Genomic DNA, 16,224 nt, shown 5'->3' on the forward strand with positions numbered 1-16,224 from the left:
CAGAAATGGGTGTTATGGCTAGACCATATCTATGTTTGTCTATCTTGGGCATTAATATAAGAGTTAAATTACTCCTCCTACTACTAATACTGCTACTACTAATACCATTGCTGTTGTTGTTATGCCCTGTTACTTAGGTATTTAAATGCCTCACAACTTTTCTTGTACCAATTAGTGCTATTGGAGTTGATATGGGATATGAAAGTGTCTGATCCTTTCACTGAGAAAGAATTACGACCTGAGAGAAAAGGGATTTTTCTAGAGCATCTCTCAAAATGCCCAAGATCAGAAAAGTTGTTTTGATAGGTGTTTTATTAGGAAAGTTAGTTAACAACAGAACCACAGAACATGGTAAATTTGGAAGTGTATGTGTCTGTGGCCCCATCTACACTACTACTGGACAGTACTGTCACATGGCATGAAGCATGATGCTCAGATACTGCAGCATAGTAATGGCTTACTGTGCAATCAGCATCACTAAAATGCCATTCAGGGGAGCTACTGTGCAGCAACTGTACTGTGCAGTCATTTAGTACTTGTGTACGCGAGTACTAAATGACTATGCAAGAATAACTGTGCAGTCAGCATCTTGTGTAGATGTGGCCTGTGTGTGTGTTCACCCTCTGTGGGGTAGGAGGGCCATTGGCTTACAGTGTTTTATATCAGATTCAGACTATCAACTTCTCTCATGTCTTCCTCAATTTTTAGCAATGAATCTGTCCCACACAGTTTTTCTAGATGTTGCTTTCTCCATTAAGTCATCACTCAATATTAAGTATGCATTAAATTTCATGTCCCTATTGTATGGTTAACTGAAAACAAATTCTCATTGTTTGTGGAGTAGAAGAAATTACATGAAAGGAATTATTCTGTTGCTATGCATAGTGTCCTGAGATCTCACTGTACAATGGGCTTGAAACCCTAAGCTTTTTGGATAAGTATCTTCTTGACTAACTTCCAATTTCTTTTCCTCTGATCACATCATGAGCCAGATCCTTTCCCCCAAGAAATCAATGAGAGTTTTAAATTTGGTTCAGTGGGTAAAGATTCAAGCCTTTTAATATGGTGAAGGACCAGGAATGCCATGATTAGGTTTCCTCCACAGTTTTCATTTCAGTTGGAGCATTAAATCTTTCCATTCTTTACACCTCTTGAAAGTTATGATGAAGAATGCAAAGGGACTGATACTTTGAAGCTGGCCATATTTTGTGGATACTTGGAGAAACTAAACGGTATACATATATGGTGTATTAACTGTCTCAAAACTCCATTTTTAATTGTGTACATGGTGCATCGTATATTTTCCACCACCCTTTTTGTTACAGAATTGAATAAAAATTCTCTCATCCTCTGTGGAACAGTTGTGCAAAAAACGTATACTAAATTAATCAATCACACTGTGAGGCAGAGGGATTTAGAGAGAGGTCCTAAACCAAAACACCCTTTTGACTTTTTCTCTGGTGATTTTTTAAATTTCAACACTGGTCACTAATGCAGCCATCTCACAGAGTCACAGATTCACAGAAGTTTAGGTCTGGAAGGGACCTCATGAGATCATCTCAAACTCATATTCCTAGAAAATATAGAATGCTAATGGCATTCACAAATTTAAGAGCATTCCAAGTATTTTTTATTTTGTTTTCAACATTTTGATTTCCATTTCCATTTTATTTCTGCTCTTCCTTTCTATCTTTAAGAATTTATATTCCACTTTTCCCTTTCTGTGCCAGAGCACATTTGCCTTTCCCATGGTTCTTTCTTTTGTATACTCTTTTTCTATTTTTCCACCTTTTAATTTTCCCTTTTACACCTTTATTATACCTTACATCCTTACCTATGTATTACTACTTGCTCTTATTATTTCTTCCTAACCAATGCTGTCCCTAATGAACATCTTTCCCTCCCCTCCTCCTACCCAAATTTTCCCTATCTGACTCATCCTGTCTTTTCGTCCATACCAACCTTGGATGTCTCCCTCCCTTTGTCCACCCATCTTGGTCAGCTCATCTCCTTTCTTCCATGCCCTTGTTTTCCTGGCACTGAATTACGTCTTGCATTCAAAAGCTTTTCTAACTCTGTCCCAGTTATGCAGTCAGTCCAATAAAAGATATCACCCTTGAAACATACTTGCCTCTCACATAATTCCTAAGCCATCACAGCTACATCACTCTAACGCTATCTTAACTCTCACTTCTCACAGAGCCTTGGTTCAACCCCACGCACTATGAAACAGAGGTGATAAAAATAAGAGAAATCATCTTGTTCACCCCTATGCCAGAACAGCAGCTTTTCCTTTAATACTGTAAATTCGGTACTTTCCTTGCACACAGTATCCAGGAAAGTTGCTGAATGTTGATTGTATGCTGTAAATTTATTGACAGAAACATTTGAGTTGTTGCTTTTCACATGGGTAATTTTAGAGCACAGATGCCTAGCATGTTTACTCACATACCAGGGCTCGCATTTAATGAGCAAAATGTCAAGTATATTGTTATCCACCATAAAAACTGTGAAAAATATCCTTGCCATCTGCAGTGTGCCTTCTGCTTCAGCCCAGAAGAATTCTACAAGCAACTACATGCAATTAACATTCAAGCCAATATTTAAAAATGGCAACCACCTCTCAAAGTCACAGCCTGATTTCTTTACAGGGCTCAACCTCATACTGGAGTTAATGATTTGGGGTGAGAAAGTATAAGAGTGTGGAACTATACCTCTTTGCTGTACTGAGCTGAAACACTCACACAAAACTAGGCAGAGAATGGGAAACAGAGAAGTGAAGCTAAGAGCTATGGATACTGTCCGAGGGCCAGATTCTGAACTGACCTGATGCCTACTGCCATACCTCACTGTCTTCAGAGAAGTTCTGCAGGCAGTATAAATCAGTAAAAATCAGCTCAAATGCCTTCAATAAAATAAAACTAACTTTTGACATCAAAAGATCTAATACTAAATAACTTCCATAAAATAGAGGAATAAATAGAAAATGGGACAGTGAACTGTGATATGCCAGAGCGATGCAACAGTGTAATTGTTTCTTTTTTATTATCCAAATGTAAGTATTATTGGGGAAGGGACTTCTTGTTCTGCTTTTATCCAGTGTCTAGCTCAGTGTTTTTAGGCTGAGGCTTTGAAATACTACTGGAATTCTAATATTATAATATTAGTCTCAGCAGCCAATCAGAATGCTGTACACAGACAAAGACAGATGGCAGAGCGCTGTCATGACATTGGGGGCTGAGAAGCCAGAGGGGAGAGGGGCTCCACTGGCCTCGCCCCCCTCCCCTGCTCCTTGGAGGCAGAGGGGGACAGTGGGGACCGGAGTGCAGCCATAAGGGAGGGGCTCAGATGAGAATCATCTGACTAACTGAAGACTGAGGCGCGTAAGAGGGTTGGTGGAAATAACTGGAGCAAATGGCAGAAGTTATATTTGCACTCTTGATTAAAGAAGTATCTGTGCCTTTACTTAGTAATCTTTGCCACTTTGGGCTCCAGCTGGACTTTCAGCTAAAATATGGATGCTCAAAGAACCGCAGTGGGTCAAAGCACTGTCTCAACTCTTTCTTTGCAGGTTAATCTAAACTGCATAGATTGAACCAAGAAGCAAGTGAATAGATACTCACTTTTGATTTCAGAAATGCAGCCATATGCCTGCAGTGGCTCAGGCTACAAGCTGCTGGAGGACACTAGAGTAAGCCCTGCCTTCCCTTCAGCAGTGGCCAGAAGGCTGAAGGGAAGCTGGGAGGGAAGCCTGGAGGGCTTCCCTCCCCTCCCTCCCTCCTCCCCACTTCCCTGCTAGTCCTTGCTTGAGCTGAGGGGGATCATGGCCAGGCCCCAGCAGGCTCACTGAGTATGACTGAGGGTGGGTTTAAATCCCCACCCTGGCCTGCACAGATCCTAGCAAGGGTGTCCCTGGAGGGGGAAGAGGGAAGCAGCCTGCCAGGCTTTCCCCCTGGTCCCCGCTGGAGCGGAGGGTGGGGTGTGGCCAGATCTCAGTCTCAGGCCAGTATGCTGAGGCAGAGGGAAGGGTGGGGAGGGTTAAGCCTCTTCTCTTTCTGGCATGGGGCCCCAGCTGGGGTCTGCTTGGCAGGGGTGCAGCAGCCCCTGCTTGGCTTTGCTCTGCTTGCTGCTCCAGCAGCCCGCAGACTTGGGTGGAGGGAAGGGAGGGGGGTTTAAACCTTGCCTCTCCTCTCATGCTCAGTGTGCCAGCCTGGGGCCAGTGTCTGGCTGCACCTCCCCACCGCACCACCACCCTCTCTGCTCAAGCAGCAAGCAGGAAAAAGCCTGGCAAGGGCTTCTCCGCCCCTGCCAGGCAGACCTGTCTGCGGTCCGGAGCAGGGTTTCTCACCCCCACTCCCATCCCTTTCTCAACCAGCTGGAGCACTGATAGTCCACTGGAGCAGACAGAATGGCTCAGCCGAAGGCTGCAAAGCATCCTGGGATCCTGGGGGGCTGTGAGTTAACTTGAACCAGGAATGGGTCTGGGACAGAAGTTCTATAAACCCATTTGACCTAAATCTGTTAAGTCTGATACTACATTCAACCAGGTTTATCTTAAATCAGTTCAGCCCCTTTTGAAAGTGGTTTATGTGCACTGAACTTTTGTTCTTACAGGTTTAGACTGGTTTATGTGTAACTTGTGTCCCTAGCCATGGAATGTAAACACCCCTCTCTGGACACAAGGAAAGGTTGATGAAACAAAGAGGAGAGCTGGATGACATTTCCTATGGCACTACTTTGCTTAGTTCCCTAATGTCTCATATGCATGATAAACAGGAGATTCAAAGATAAACTGAAAAGGAGAAAGCACGTCATTAAATGAAAATATTTTCTATAATTAGCAAGCATACCAGAAATCTGTACGACAAACCCAATTCAGGTCAAATGCATTTCTGTTTTATATTTTTTAGGTGTGAAAACATTTCTCCAGTATTTCTCTTGACATGCTCTGTTTCCAAAATAATCAGCTTCTAGGTAGTCAAGTCACTCTATAAGCCACAAATCTTCCTTTTCACCTTGGTGAGTCTCATTTTAAAGCCTGTATATTCCTTTCCCAGCAAAGCACTGCTATTCTTTGCTACTCTAGTTCCTGACTCCTTCTGTAAATCGTCTCCAAAAGTTTTTTATGGAACATACCCATTAAGCTATTCCAAGATAAGCTCCAATTTGATAGACTGTGTCAGGATAAATTACTGGACCATGCATGTTAAATGGCCTCCTTTATGCCCAATTCATAAAGAATGAGATTCTGTTATATTTCCCAGGCTGACCTTTTAGCTCATATTGTAAAGACACCTGTGTTGTGATCCAGAGGTCTCTGGCTTAATATGGTAGCCGTCACACTAAGGGTTTTAGACACGATGTGCTGAAATTGTAAGCATTTATTTCACACTTGCAGTTATGTTTAATGCTCCATTTGGTATTTTTCTTCTTCAAACTTGTTTTCCATTTCCTAAGGAAGTTTTGTTTAGGAAAAAGGAAGCATTTTTTCCAAGAGACTTCTTATCATCACCACATCAGACTGTACTATTGTAGCCTATATATCTTACTTTTCATTTGTTCACTGGGCATTTATCTTTGACTCCACCCAAAACTTTGAGAACAAAAACAAAAAACAAAACCTGAGAATATTCTTTATAGAACAATGCTTATGTATTAACATGTTATTACATCTTGAAGACCTTAGTGGTAATCAAGGACCCATTTATGCTAAGTATGGTGCAAACCTATAGTACAAGATAGCTTCTGTCCAGAAGAGTTTGTAAATCCTGCAAACACTGATTCACATGGTTAAGTTTCATACTCTTGAGCAGTCACATTGACTTCTGTGGGAGTACTCACATATGTGTGAAGATAAGCACCTGTGCAGGTGTGTGCAAGCAAACAAGCAAGACAGACAAATGGAGGAAGTCAGGAAATCAGCCCATCAGTGGTTGGCATCCAGAAATAGCTTACAAGATATCAAAATGAGGAAAATTAGCAGTGGTGTAACAAAGACACTGCATCTACAATCTGGATTCATAGCAGTGCAGCCTCTGCAGTGTAATTACACTCAGAAGAGGCAACATTGAACCACAGTACATCATATGGTTACATTCCAAGGTTGGTATATGTCTTTATGGTCTGCGCCTAATAAGATAGGGATTGATCTGATTAATACCTTCATGTCATAACTGAAAGGCTTCCTTTGTTTGTACCAGGTATAGTCCAATGGGGTTCTGGTTGATGTCTGGGGCTCCCAAGTACAATGGTGGTATAAATAATACATATAAATAATGGCACCAGATGTCTTCTGGTACCTCCTCCACGTTTTGACACAAAGACGTTAAAGACTTAGTTAGTCAGGTCTATGAAAGACAAAGATACAGTTTGCTTCCCATTCATCTGAACACCCACATGTTGATGTAGCAAATAACACTCTGGAAAAGAGCTTGAAGAAACTTTTCATTCATCAGGGCCTAGGTTAGTAAATATGCAAGGTATTACTTATCAAACAGAGCTGCACTTCTGAGGAGGCAGGGACTTCAGATCTGACTGTAAATTCCTTATCTGCTTTAAGTTTCTCATCAACTTAAATGACCATGTTAACAGCCTACACTGCTGCTTTAAAGTTTTCACACAGTTTGTCATAACATAGCCTGCGTGCTTGGTTTTCAGAAATCTGACAGCTAAAATTTGCATTTCTACTGTTCTCTAGAGGCAGTTACAATTTGTATTCTGCACCTTTATCATTAAAGTATTAAATAAAAGATTTAGAAGAAACTGTATTGACACATTCCCCAAAGAAATATTTGTATTCCTTCTTATTCTTTTAAGAGTCTGCCCAATCAATGGGTGGTAAGGGGCAGCATTCAGACTCCTGGTTTCCCTAACAGGTTGTGCCAATGAAAGGTATTTTCATGGGAAGGATTAAAGAATAAGGGGAAAGATGTATAAAATACAAATATCTTCCTAGACTGTGCCCAAAATAAAACACAAAATAAAGTAGAACCTAAAAGTACAGGTGAATTTTTGAGACTCATATATCACTGAATTTGGAGATGGGAAGTGGGTAGGAGAAAAACCTGGCTTCATTTGAGTCAATGAGCATTTTCACATTGAATGCAAAAAGGGCCAGAATTTCACTTCTTTAGTATTCATACTTAACACTGTCCACTTGTGTAACAGGGACTCTGCCCTGCTACTAGAGAATCAGTGTAAGAGAAAGGAAATGGTGACTGCACCTTTAAGTTTAGCTCCTAGGAGTTAGGATATAGGCTCAAGGGCTGACTCCAGGAATAGATGGAGCAGAGCAGTCTGATCTGAGCAGAGCTGGAGGAAGTGGTGCTGGACATTATTTGCTACAAATAGGCCCAAGAAGGCTGTTGTAGGCATAGCCACAGTGGTTTGAGGTGGAAGGCAGGGAAAAGGCCAGACAGCCCAGGACCACAGTGGGGGTGGCCTGCTGGGAAATGGAATCCGGCTGCTGGCGTAATGAGCCATTTTGCCCACCCTTGCCTTAAGAAGCTTAAGATTGGAGCAAGTTTGAGCCATCTATTTGCTCACATTTATTTTGCTAAGATATGTTGCACAAAATGCTCTGAAATATTTATTCATTATTGAAAAGGCCAATATTAAAAAATCTCCTAGAATCACTTTGCCAATCAACCCCAAAGCATCTTCTCTGCTTCTGGACTGACTCTCCACTTTCCTTTTGTTCCTTGCATACCACCCCAAACAGGTCAGAGTTCCATAACATGCTTCTCTCAAAATGTTAGGTTCTCATGACATTTGGAAATCGGAATACAGGCAACTCCTGCTTTAATGAGGTTTTGGTTACTGCTATTTCACTATACAACCCATTTAAAATTCATACCTGATTCCACTGAGTGCTCAGCCAGTTTTGCTATGGTGCTCAGTGGAATCAGCAAGTTTCAGTGGGTCAGCGGGGAGAAGCAGCAGTGGTGGTGTGGGATGAGTGGCAGTGAGTGGGGGGTGAGTGAAGGGGCAGGCATGAGCGCAAAGCCCGTGCCAGTGCCTAAGGCCAGGGCTGGCAGGGGCCCAGGGTGGGGTGGCAGGAGCATGGGGCCTGGGCTGGCACATGGTGCTGGAGCAGGTGGGGGGTGGGGGGGTGAGGAGAAGCGGCGGTGAGGAGCATGGGGCCCACATCGTTGCATGGGGCCAAGGCTGGTGGGGACCCACATCTAGGGTGGGGTGTCAGGAATGCTGGTGCCCAGGGCCAGCAGGGGCCCGATCCCAAAGTGGGGCATAGGGCCCATGCCAGTCCACACCCAGGGCAGGGCAGTAGAAGCCCAGGACCAGGGCTGATGGGGGCCCATGCCCAGAGCCGGGTGGCAGGAGCACAGGGTCCATGCTGATCCACACCCAGGGCGGGGAGGCAGGAGCACTAGTGCCTGGGCTGGAATGTGGGGCCAGAGCAGCCAGTGGGCAGGTGGGGGGGCGGGAGGTGGCAGTGGTGAGAAGCGGTGAGTTGGAGGGGTAGGCATAAGCATTGGGCCATGCCAGTGCCTGGGGCCAGATCCAACAGGGGCCCAGGGTGGGGCAGTTGGAGTGCGAGCCCAGGCTAGCACATGCAGCTAAAGTGCCTGGTGGGTAGGCAGGTGGGCGGGGGAGTGGGGAGAGGGGGCAGTGGCAAGAAGCGATGGTGAGAGGTGGCAGTACGGTAACCAATTATCTCCATTTACATTCATTACTATGGGGAAATGGGTTTCATTTAGTGCGGTTCCGCTTAACTCTCAGTGTTTCTGGAACTATTTAAGAGCACTAAGTGAGGGTTGCCTGTATCAGGGGGAAGACCTGTAGCTGCTTTAACTGTTCATTGCTCCACTGAAGTCAATATACGTCATTTAAAGCTCTGCTTCCCTGCACATGACCTTCCATTTAGAGTGGAATCCTGTCTTTTTGGTGTGCCCAAAGATATTCTTGAGGAAACTCAGTTAAAGTTGTGCTTTTGACCTCAGTCGAAGTGGAATTTGGCCTGAGAGGTACAAGTTTCTTCTCATCATCCAAGTTAATCCAGTTGTTTATTTATTTGTTTGTTCATCTATTTAGTTGTTTATTTGATGTATACCCTGCCTTTACAAAGAAAGGCTCAAGATGGCTTATTATAAAAGAACAAATAATAATTTATAACAAGAGAAAGAGAGAACAAAATAACAAAACAATGTACAGGACAACTAAAGTATCAACATAAAACTGCCATACAAAATTTCCTATAATACTTGGTCTTCATTCCTATACTCTTCAGTATCATAAATACTCTGGTTTTAATGGAAAAGCAGGGAAAATGATGCAAACCTATGCCCTTTTACTATTTTATTCTAAAAAGATCTTTCTCATTGCTCAAAGGCTTACTTAGTAGTTATTAAGGAAGACTGATGAACTCACTTTATTGATAAGTATCTGCATCCAGAAGCACTACAGAGTATAGTGCATAGCAGCCATGTGTTCAGAATGTGTTTCCAGTAAGACCATAGCTTGCTTTGTCGCAAAGTAGTTTCATGAATGCGTAGTCATAGACTCGAAGATGGAAAAGATGCATTATGTCATCCAATCCATCACTGTTTATCACTTCCTTTGGGAGATTATTTCACAGCTGAAGAGTTCTCAGTGTCAGAAATTCTCTCTGGATATTTAATGCATTTTTCCCCTTTTTATCCCATTACTCCTAATTAGCCCCCATGTACCATGACTAATGCCTCTTTTTCTTTTGTTGATATGGACCCTTTTTATTGTATGTATGTAACTGTAGTTAAGTTATTCCCCTTATTAGTCACTTGGACAACACCAATATATGACACTCTTTTTATCTTCCCTCATGAATCAATTTCTATAGTCCGTTTATCATTTTTATTGTGATTTATTCACAATCCTCCAATTTTTCAATATTCTTCCAATAATAGCTATATTCCAGATTCAAACATGGTGGATCCATTTGTGAAGGGGTGGAGCTTCCCTTTTACAAGACATGATGCTTTTCTTTTTGTAAAACCCCAGGACTTATTCTGGGTTCCTGGGAAGAGACCTTGTCCCTCAGAACCTCCATGAATATTAAACTTTTTAAACTGTAATTCATTATCTTTCTCCTCCTTAAAAGAACTTGTTAAGCAAACTCAATCAGAGGGAACAAAATCCTTCTGTGGAAAGGGGAAAATTCTACATTTAACTGTAATCTGGTGAAGAGGACAAATGTAGGGTCCATGCTATAATCTGTCCGCTCTACAGAAACTTTTGGATCATGTTCATGCAAGGTGTCCCCAAATGTCAAAAGTTGAATATGCCCTGTGTGTAGTGATTCAGCTTTTACTAATGTATTTATTCAGAGGGAATTTTGCTGCCTGAGCAGAGATGCTGTGAAGCGCCAGGGAGCTTTGGGGGTGAGGGAGTGGGGGCCTGGTGGCAAGGCTGGAGAGTGAGGATGTTGAGTGCTGTGGGATACTGGTGGCATTGCTACTAAATTGGTGCCCATCACTGGTACTCTTCTCACCCTGCCCTAGTTACACTTCTTGCCTCCTTCAGCTTATTGCCTCCTTCAGCTTCATTCTGAAAAAATATACACATCAATAGACCCATCTGTTTCTACCTTAACTTCTCTTTACCTATCCATCTTGTCTACCTTTCTATCTCCCTTTTCCTTTTACCTCCTTGTATTTCCTTCACCTGCAGCAGTTCCTAAATTTTCTCGTAACTTTAACTCCAATCTTCTTTCCAATAAAGGATCATTCAGGAATGAAACATTGAGGATTGTCCTTAAACTTCAGTTGTAACGTTGGATGAAGACAATGTTTTCAAGTTATCTGGAAATTCAGGAAGCCAACTGATTCATGTTTGCAAGGCTAATTACCAAGAATAAAGACTACAGTGTACTTCAGAAAATAAAAGACAGCAAAAGCTTAGATTCTGCAGTATACAAACATACCAGATAGGCCATAAAAATATAGGCAACCAACTGGATGTTGTCCATGAAGTAGGAGTTTGACGTTCCAGATTAAATAAGGGCCTGATTTTCATAAATTGTATAAAGAATTGACTTTATCCAGAGCTATGATCAGTTGCTGCCACCGTGGAAGAGCAAAGTATTATTTCTTCTAGAGAAGAAAGTGACTTGCCTTTTGAGTTTCCATCTGCTCCTGGCCTGATTCCAGCTGCTTCATGGAGAGTAATGTGGTAGTAATATTTTAAAAGGAATTTTGCATTACTTTTCACAATATGACATAGTCAGCTGTTGGTCTTAAATAGTAGTCTGTAGTACTGCCACCAGTAGTCTGCCTCCTACTGTAAAAGTAAATCCTGTAAATTGGAAGACAGAAATTAGAAGGATACATTGATTTGCTGTAAATATACTGGCTGTCTCCCCACTCCATTCTAGTTCACAGAAATAAGTGCCTTTTTTATATGGCACTTTCTAAGTGATCTCATCACAAAAGCATGGGTGAAACAAAGGTCAATTCCAACACTTCCCAAACAATTATCAGAAAAAGAGAATCATAGAATTCTTCAAAAACAGAATAAGACCAGGAAAACAAATATTGTCTGTCTTCTTTGGAACATAACCTGTTCTTTCATGTAAAACACCTGCTCATGCAGAACCCAAGTCCATGTTTGATACATACATGCAGGCATGCATACATAGTAGATGGATATCTTTATTTTCCATAGTGGGGCATAGTCCTACCAGACTGTGCATTGTAATATATTTTGAGAAACAATGGATAAGAAAGGAGCTAATGTGGACAAAAGCATTGGAAGTTCTAAAAACTATTCAGGAGATGAGATATGTGGCTTCCTGAGTCTCATGTGGCCCTCTAGGTTGGTTGGACATAAGGGCTAACCTGCTTATTTGGCCAAATGCACTGAAGACTGATTTAAAAACAAAACAAAACAAAAAAACCCTAAATCCCTCCTCTAGAACTGGTAGCTACACAACTTCTCAGAGGTAGGCTTTCAGCCCAGCAAGCTGGTGGTCCGTTCTCTAATTTCTTCCTCTACTCTCTCTAGGCCCAAACAGGATACCGTGTAAAAGTCCTCCCCTGTATCACTATCTTATGCTGTAATGTTGAAGGAAACATGAAACAGACTGGACACAAGCTTGGGTTAGAAGACTGGACCTTCCTGAAACCACCAGACAAAAAAGATGTGGGTCTCTTCTCAGCTATTGGTGGAGCTGAAGGAAACAGCCTTCCTTCCTCTTTCCTACACTTATGACTAAGAGGACGTGTCCATTTGTTAACTTCAGGCAAAATGAATGGTCACTCTCAGTCTTTCCTTCAGTCTTCCCCACCAGGGATTGTTGTGGGACATGCTCAGCATATGCCAAACATTGCCACAAATGTGGTAAGCAGGCATGAGCTATCACTTCACATAGAGCTATGTGGCAAGCGTAGAGCATGGAAAACTCTCAGAGCTTTTGAAGAATAACAGCCACAAGGGGAATTTGGTCTGCAACAGCTCCTTTTGGAAGGATCTGCCTGTGGTAAGAAATTTTATCCATTAAATTCACCTCCTACCAATAAGTAGCAAAGTGAATTTAATGCTTGCAAATGGCATACTTCCCTCAAGCAAGCAGGGATTTCAGCAGGGCTGGGGAAGGCCCCTCTTCCTTTGGTTGTGATGTGAGAGACAAGGCTGGCTTAGCTGCCTGTAACAGAAAGGGTTCAAGTTATCACCTTGGTAACATACCCACTTACACTTTCACACTGGCTACCTGCATTACAGGTAGGCAGCATGAGAGGAGAAATGAGCTCTGCAAGAAGAACATATCCCATCCCTTTGTACTGGGGGAAGGAAGAGAAGGACAGAATATGGAGGTTACAAAAGAAATGAGAACAGTGGCTACACTCCTACATCATGAAGATAGGCTAAGAGATGCTCTCACACCCTGGGAAATGTACACAGCACAGGATTCTCTGCATTTTTATTCCCCAAAGTGAATGAGGATTTGGTTGCAAGTTGGGGCAGCACATTGTCATTTCCATTTCTCAGTCTTAATTCCTATTGATTAAATTGAGGATATACTGTATGCCGCTAGCTGACTTTCTTCCTATGGCAGAAGAAAGGGACATGCTTTTTTGAGTTACCCTCTTCCACGGAGTGTAATCTGGCATTTTATTCCAAGTTCCACAGTTTTTGGAAATATATGTCAAACCATTTAAAATCTTCCTCATTCTTCAAAAGTGGGAAGTTTACTCCTTTTATCAGCGAGTAACAATTTGTGAGTAACAATTAAGCTGAAAATGAGAAACCAAAATCTCTACATGTAATATACTTGCTAAATATTCTGTAGTATGAGGTAAAAAATACATAATTAGTTGACTAATAAATAATTTATGAAAAGTTTTGAGCATGACCATCACTTGTTCTGTAATTTTGAAAATGAACCAGAAATTTATTCAAAGAACAATGCAATTATAAAATATTTATTTAATAACTGCTCAAAGTTTTCAGTTTTTCCTTTTATTCCTCATGCCCTCCTGTCCACGTTTTATCTATTCTATCACTATATGCCGAAAATGAAGAGAAGACTTAAAAAAATTTTTTTTCACTTTACTTCTTGAGGTCACAGAAAAGACAAGGAAGTTTTCAAAAAGACATAGTGGCCAAAAATAAAGCATGAAATTGAATTAAATCAAATTTAAATCCCTGGCAATCTTCGTTCAGTGGAAAAATGGAAGAAACAGACAAAAGAAGATAGGCAAAAAAACAAAAGATTTATTCTCATGTTCAATATAATCAAAAACATTTTTACCATGGAAAATAGGGAAATATCTACTTTTATTAATTTAAACACATTTCTAATTATTGCAATTAGCTATAATAAGAGGCAGAAATAATAACAATTATTATTTGCTGCATCTGACATTTACAATAATGGCAATTATCATCCATTGAAACATTTCCTCTTCATTCAAAGTGAAATGTCTTGCAGAAAGTGTGCATGTGTCATTCACAGACCATTTTAAAAGCTGATCAGCATTTTTTGTGTGGTGTGATCATCAGTTAATATGACCGTGCTGACCCTTTTCATTAGATGAAATCTTTTATTGCAGCATTTGCAATTGTGGAGTTGAAATTCAACTCCTGCTTTCTTGAGAAAATGTCATTTGGGACTGGTATGTCTTTGACTTGATTCTGGTCTCTCAGAAATATTACCCCACTGCTGTCAGTGGAGTTACTCCTGTGTTACTAGTGTGCCAGTGATAGAATAACACTCCTTATGTTTGGACTCAAAAAAAATATGAATTTTTCAGAAAAGTTTGAGGAAAACATCTGTTTTGAATTAGGTGAGTAAAGAAAAACATTTTTTCTCTTTTTAAAAGTTTTGACTTTTTTGCTGGGCACAACTCCAGAATGATTGAATTCAAAACTTGAAGTGTCACATAGTTATACCTCAGTGATGAACGGAGACTTTGTTATGTTTCTAAGCACATATACCAAACTGAGAGTTCACTGTGATGGGTGAATTTGAGCCCTTGTGTTTTCATTTTTAAGCATCAAGAATGCATTAGACTTAATTAGGCCCCATTGGCACATGCTTACCATTGAAATCCTGTTTTTTAAGACCTGGTACACAGGCGTTAGGGAAAGTTCTTGTTCCAAAACTTTTCCAGATTCAGGACTGCAGAATCAGCCCCCAGATATTTCATCTCTTGCCACAATGACATAATTCAAATCACTGCTAAAATTATTGGTTCTTCTGACCCAGACCAGTTTCAGGCAAATATAAACCCAGTTCAGTGTGGATCCCTCTACAATTAGAGCACAGATTCTCAACCATGGTGCCACAGCACTTGGGGGTGCCCTGAGTGCCTTGTGAGGGTGCCATGGAATATTAGGAGTGTTAGGTGTACAAACACTAATGCATATGATTTACAAGATTAGCCCAGAGATTTCACACAGGAACCCATAGTGTCAAAAAACATAGTGGCTTGGTGGTGGTCTTTCTGAGTTCTTTGGAAAAAGAGAATTGTCTGTATTATTTTTCTTTAATCCAAAAATGAGTGAAAGCTAAGAGATGGCATTTTCTGAGTGATGACTTGAGTCTAACAAGGTTGAATACCATTGAACTAGAGTTCAAGGGCTAGATGCCATCTAGGATTGGTAGCAGAGACTACCCAGGGCCCTAGAGGAGCATCCAGAGTACCTCAGTACTTACCACTACAGCCAAGGCATATCTGCTTGGGTGATCCACATTCTCTAGCAATTCTCTATTGATTTGAATGGAGGAGGGGTTTGTTTCTGTATTTGGAGCAGGTTGGTAAGGGACTTGCATTTTCCTGGTGTTTAGAGTTAAGCCAATACTCTCATAGGCTTCCAAGAATACATTAAGAATGGTTTGGAGGTCCATTTCAGATTGAGGTTGAGGAGCCTTCTGTCCATCCTATACACAACTTCAATTCCAGGTGGGAGCTTGCTGTTGACAAGGTGCATTATGGTGGAGTTCAAGATGGAAAACAAAGTTGGAGTGATGATGCAACCTTGCATCACTCAAGTTTACATCTCAGATGGTTGTGTTTGATTCCCATTGCTGAGAACCCTTGCTGACATGTTGTCATGGAGAAGTCTTAGAAGGCTTGTTTGGGCAGCCAATTATGGACAGAATTTTCCATAGGGCTTCAGAGTTTACAGAATCAAAGGCTTTAGAGAGAGATCAACGAAGGCCAAATAAAGAGGTTGATTTTGCTCACAACAGTTCTCCTCGATTTGACATGCTGTAAAGATCGTGTTCACAGTTCCTTGAGATGGTCTGAAGCTGCTTTGAGATCCTGGAAGAATTTTTTCCACAAGTGGGAGAAGGTAGTTGGCAAGGATATGGGCAATGACTTTCCTAGCAGTGGCCAACAGTGAGATTCCTCAGTAGTTTCTGCAATCAGCTCTGTCCCCCTTCTTGAAGATAGTAACAATCAAGGCATTCCTTATGTCAGCTGGGATTTCTTCCTTGTTCCAGATTTTAAGGATGAAAACATGAAGCTGACATGTAAGTTGTTCTCCTCCTCCTTTGCAAATCTCTGTAGGTATTCACGTCAACACCAGCTGCCTTGTTATTCTTCAAATCCTATCTCCATTCAAATCAATGGAGAATTGCTGGAGAATGTGGATCACTTCGTCTACCTTGGAAGACATCTTTCATCAAAGGCAGACATCCTACACGGAAATACAACACCACCTGAAATGTGCAAGTGCAGCCTTTGGACATCTAAGAGAGTCTTCTTAAATTCTGACATCACT

General features: G+C 41.4%; 1 long non-coding RNA gene across 1 annotated transcript in view; it reads right to left on the minus strand.

The window, feature by feature from the left end:
- Positions 1–16,224, minus strand: part of LOC149864383 (uncharacterized) — a 42,836-nt gene that overhangs the window by 16,760 nt on the left and 9,852 nt on the right. The window contains exon 2 of the long non-coding RNA XR_016442672.1: positions 11,109–11,289. This is a non-coding gene — a long non-coding RNA (uncharacterized LOC149864383). The remainder of the gene's footprint in view (positions 1–11,108; positions 11,290–16,224) is intronic.

This window comes from Crocodylus siamensis, chromosome 5, assembly GCF_052110815.1.
Source record: "Crocodylus siamensis isolate JL-2025a chromosome 5, ASM5211081v1, whole genome shotgun sequence".
In the NCBI taxonomy this organism is placed as follows: Eukaryota; Metazoa; Chordata; order Crocodylia; family Crocodylidae; genus Crocodylus; species Crocodylus siamensis.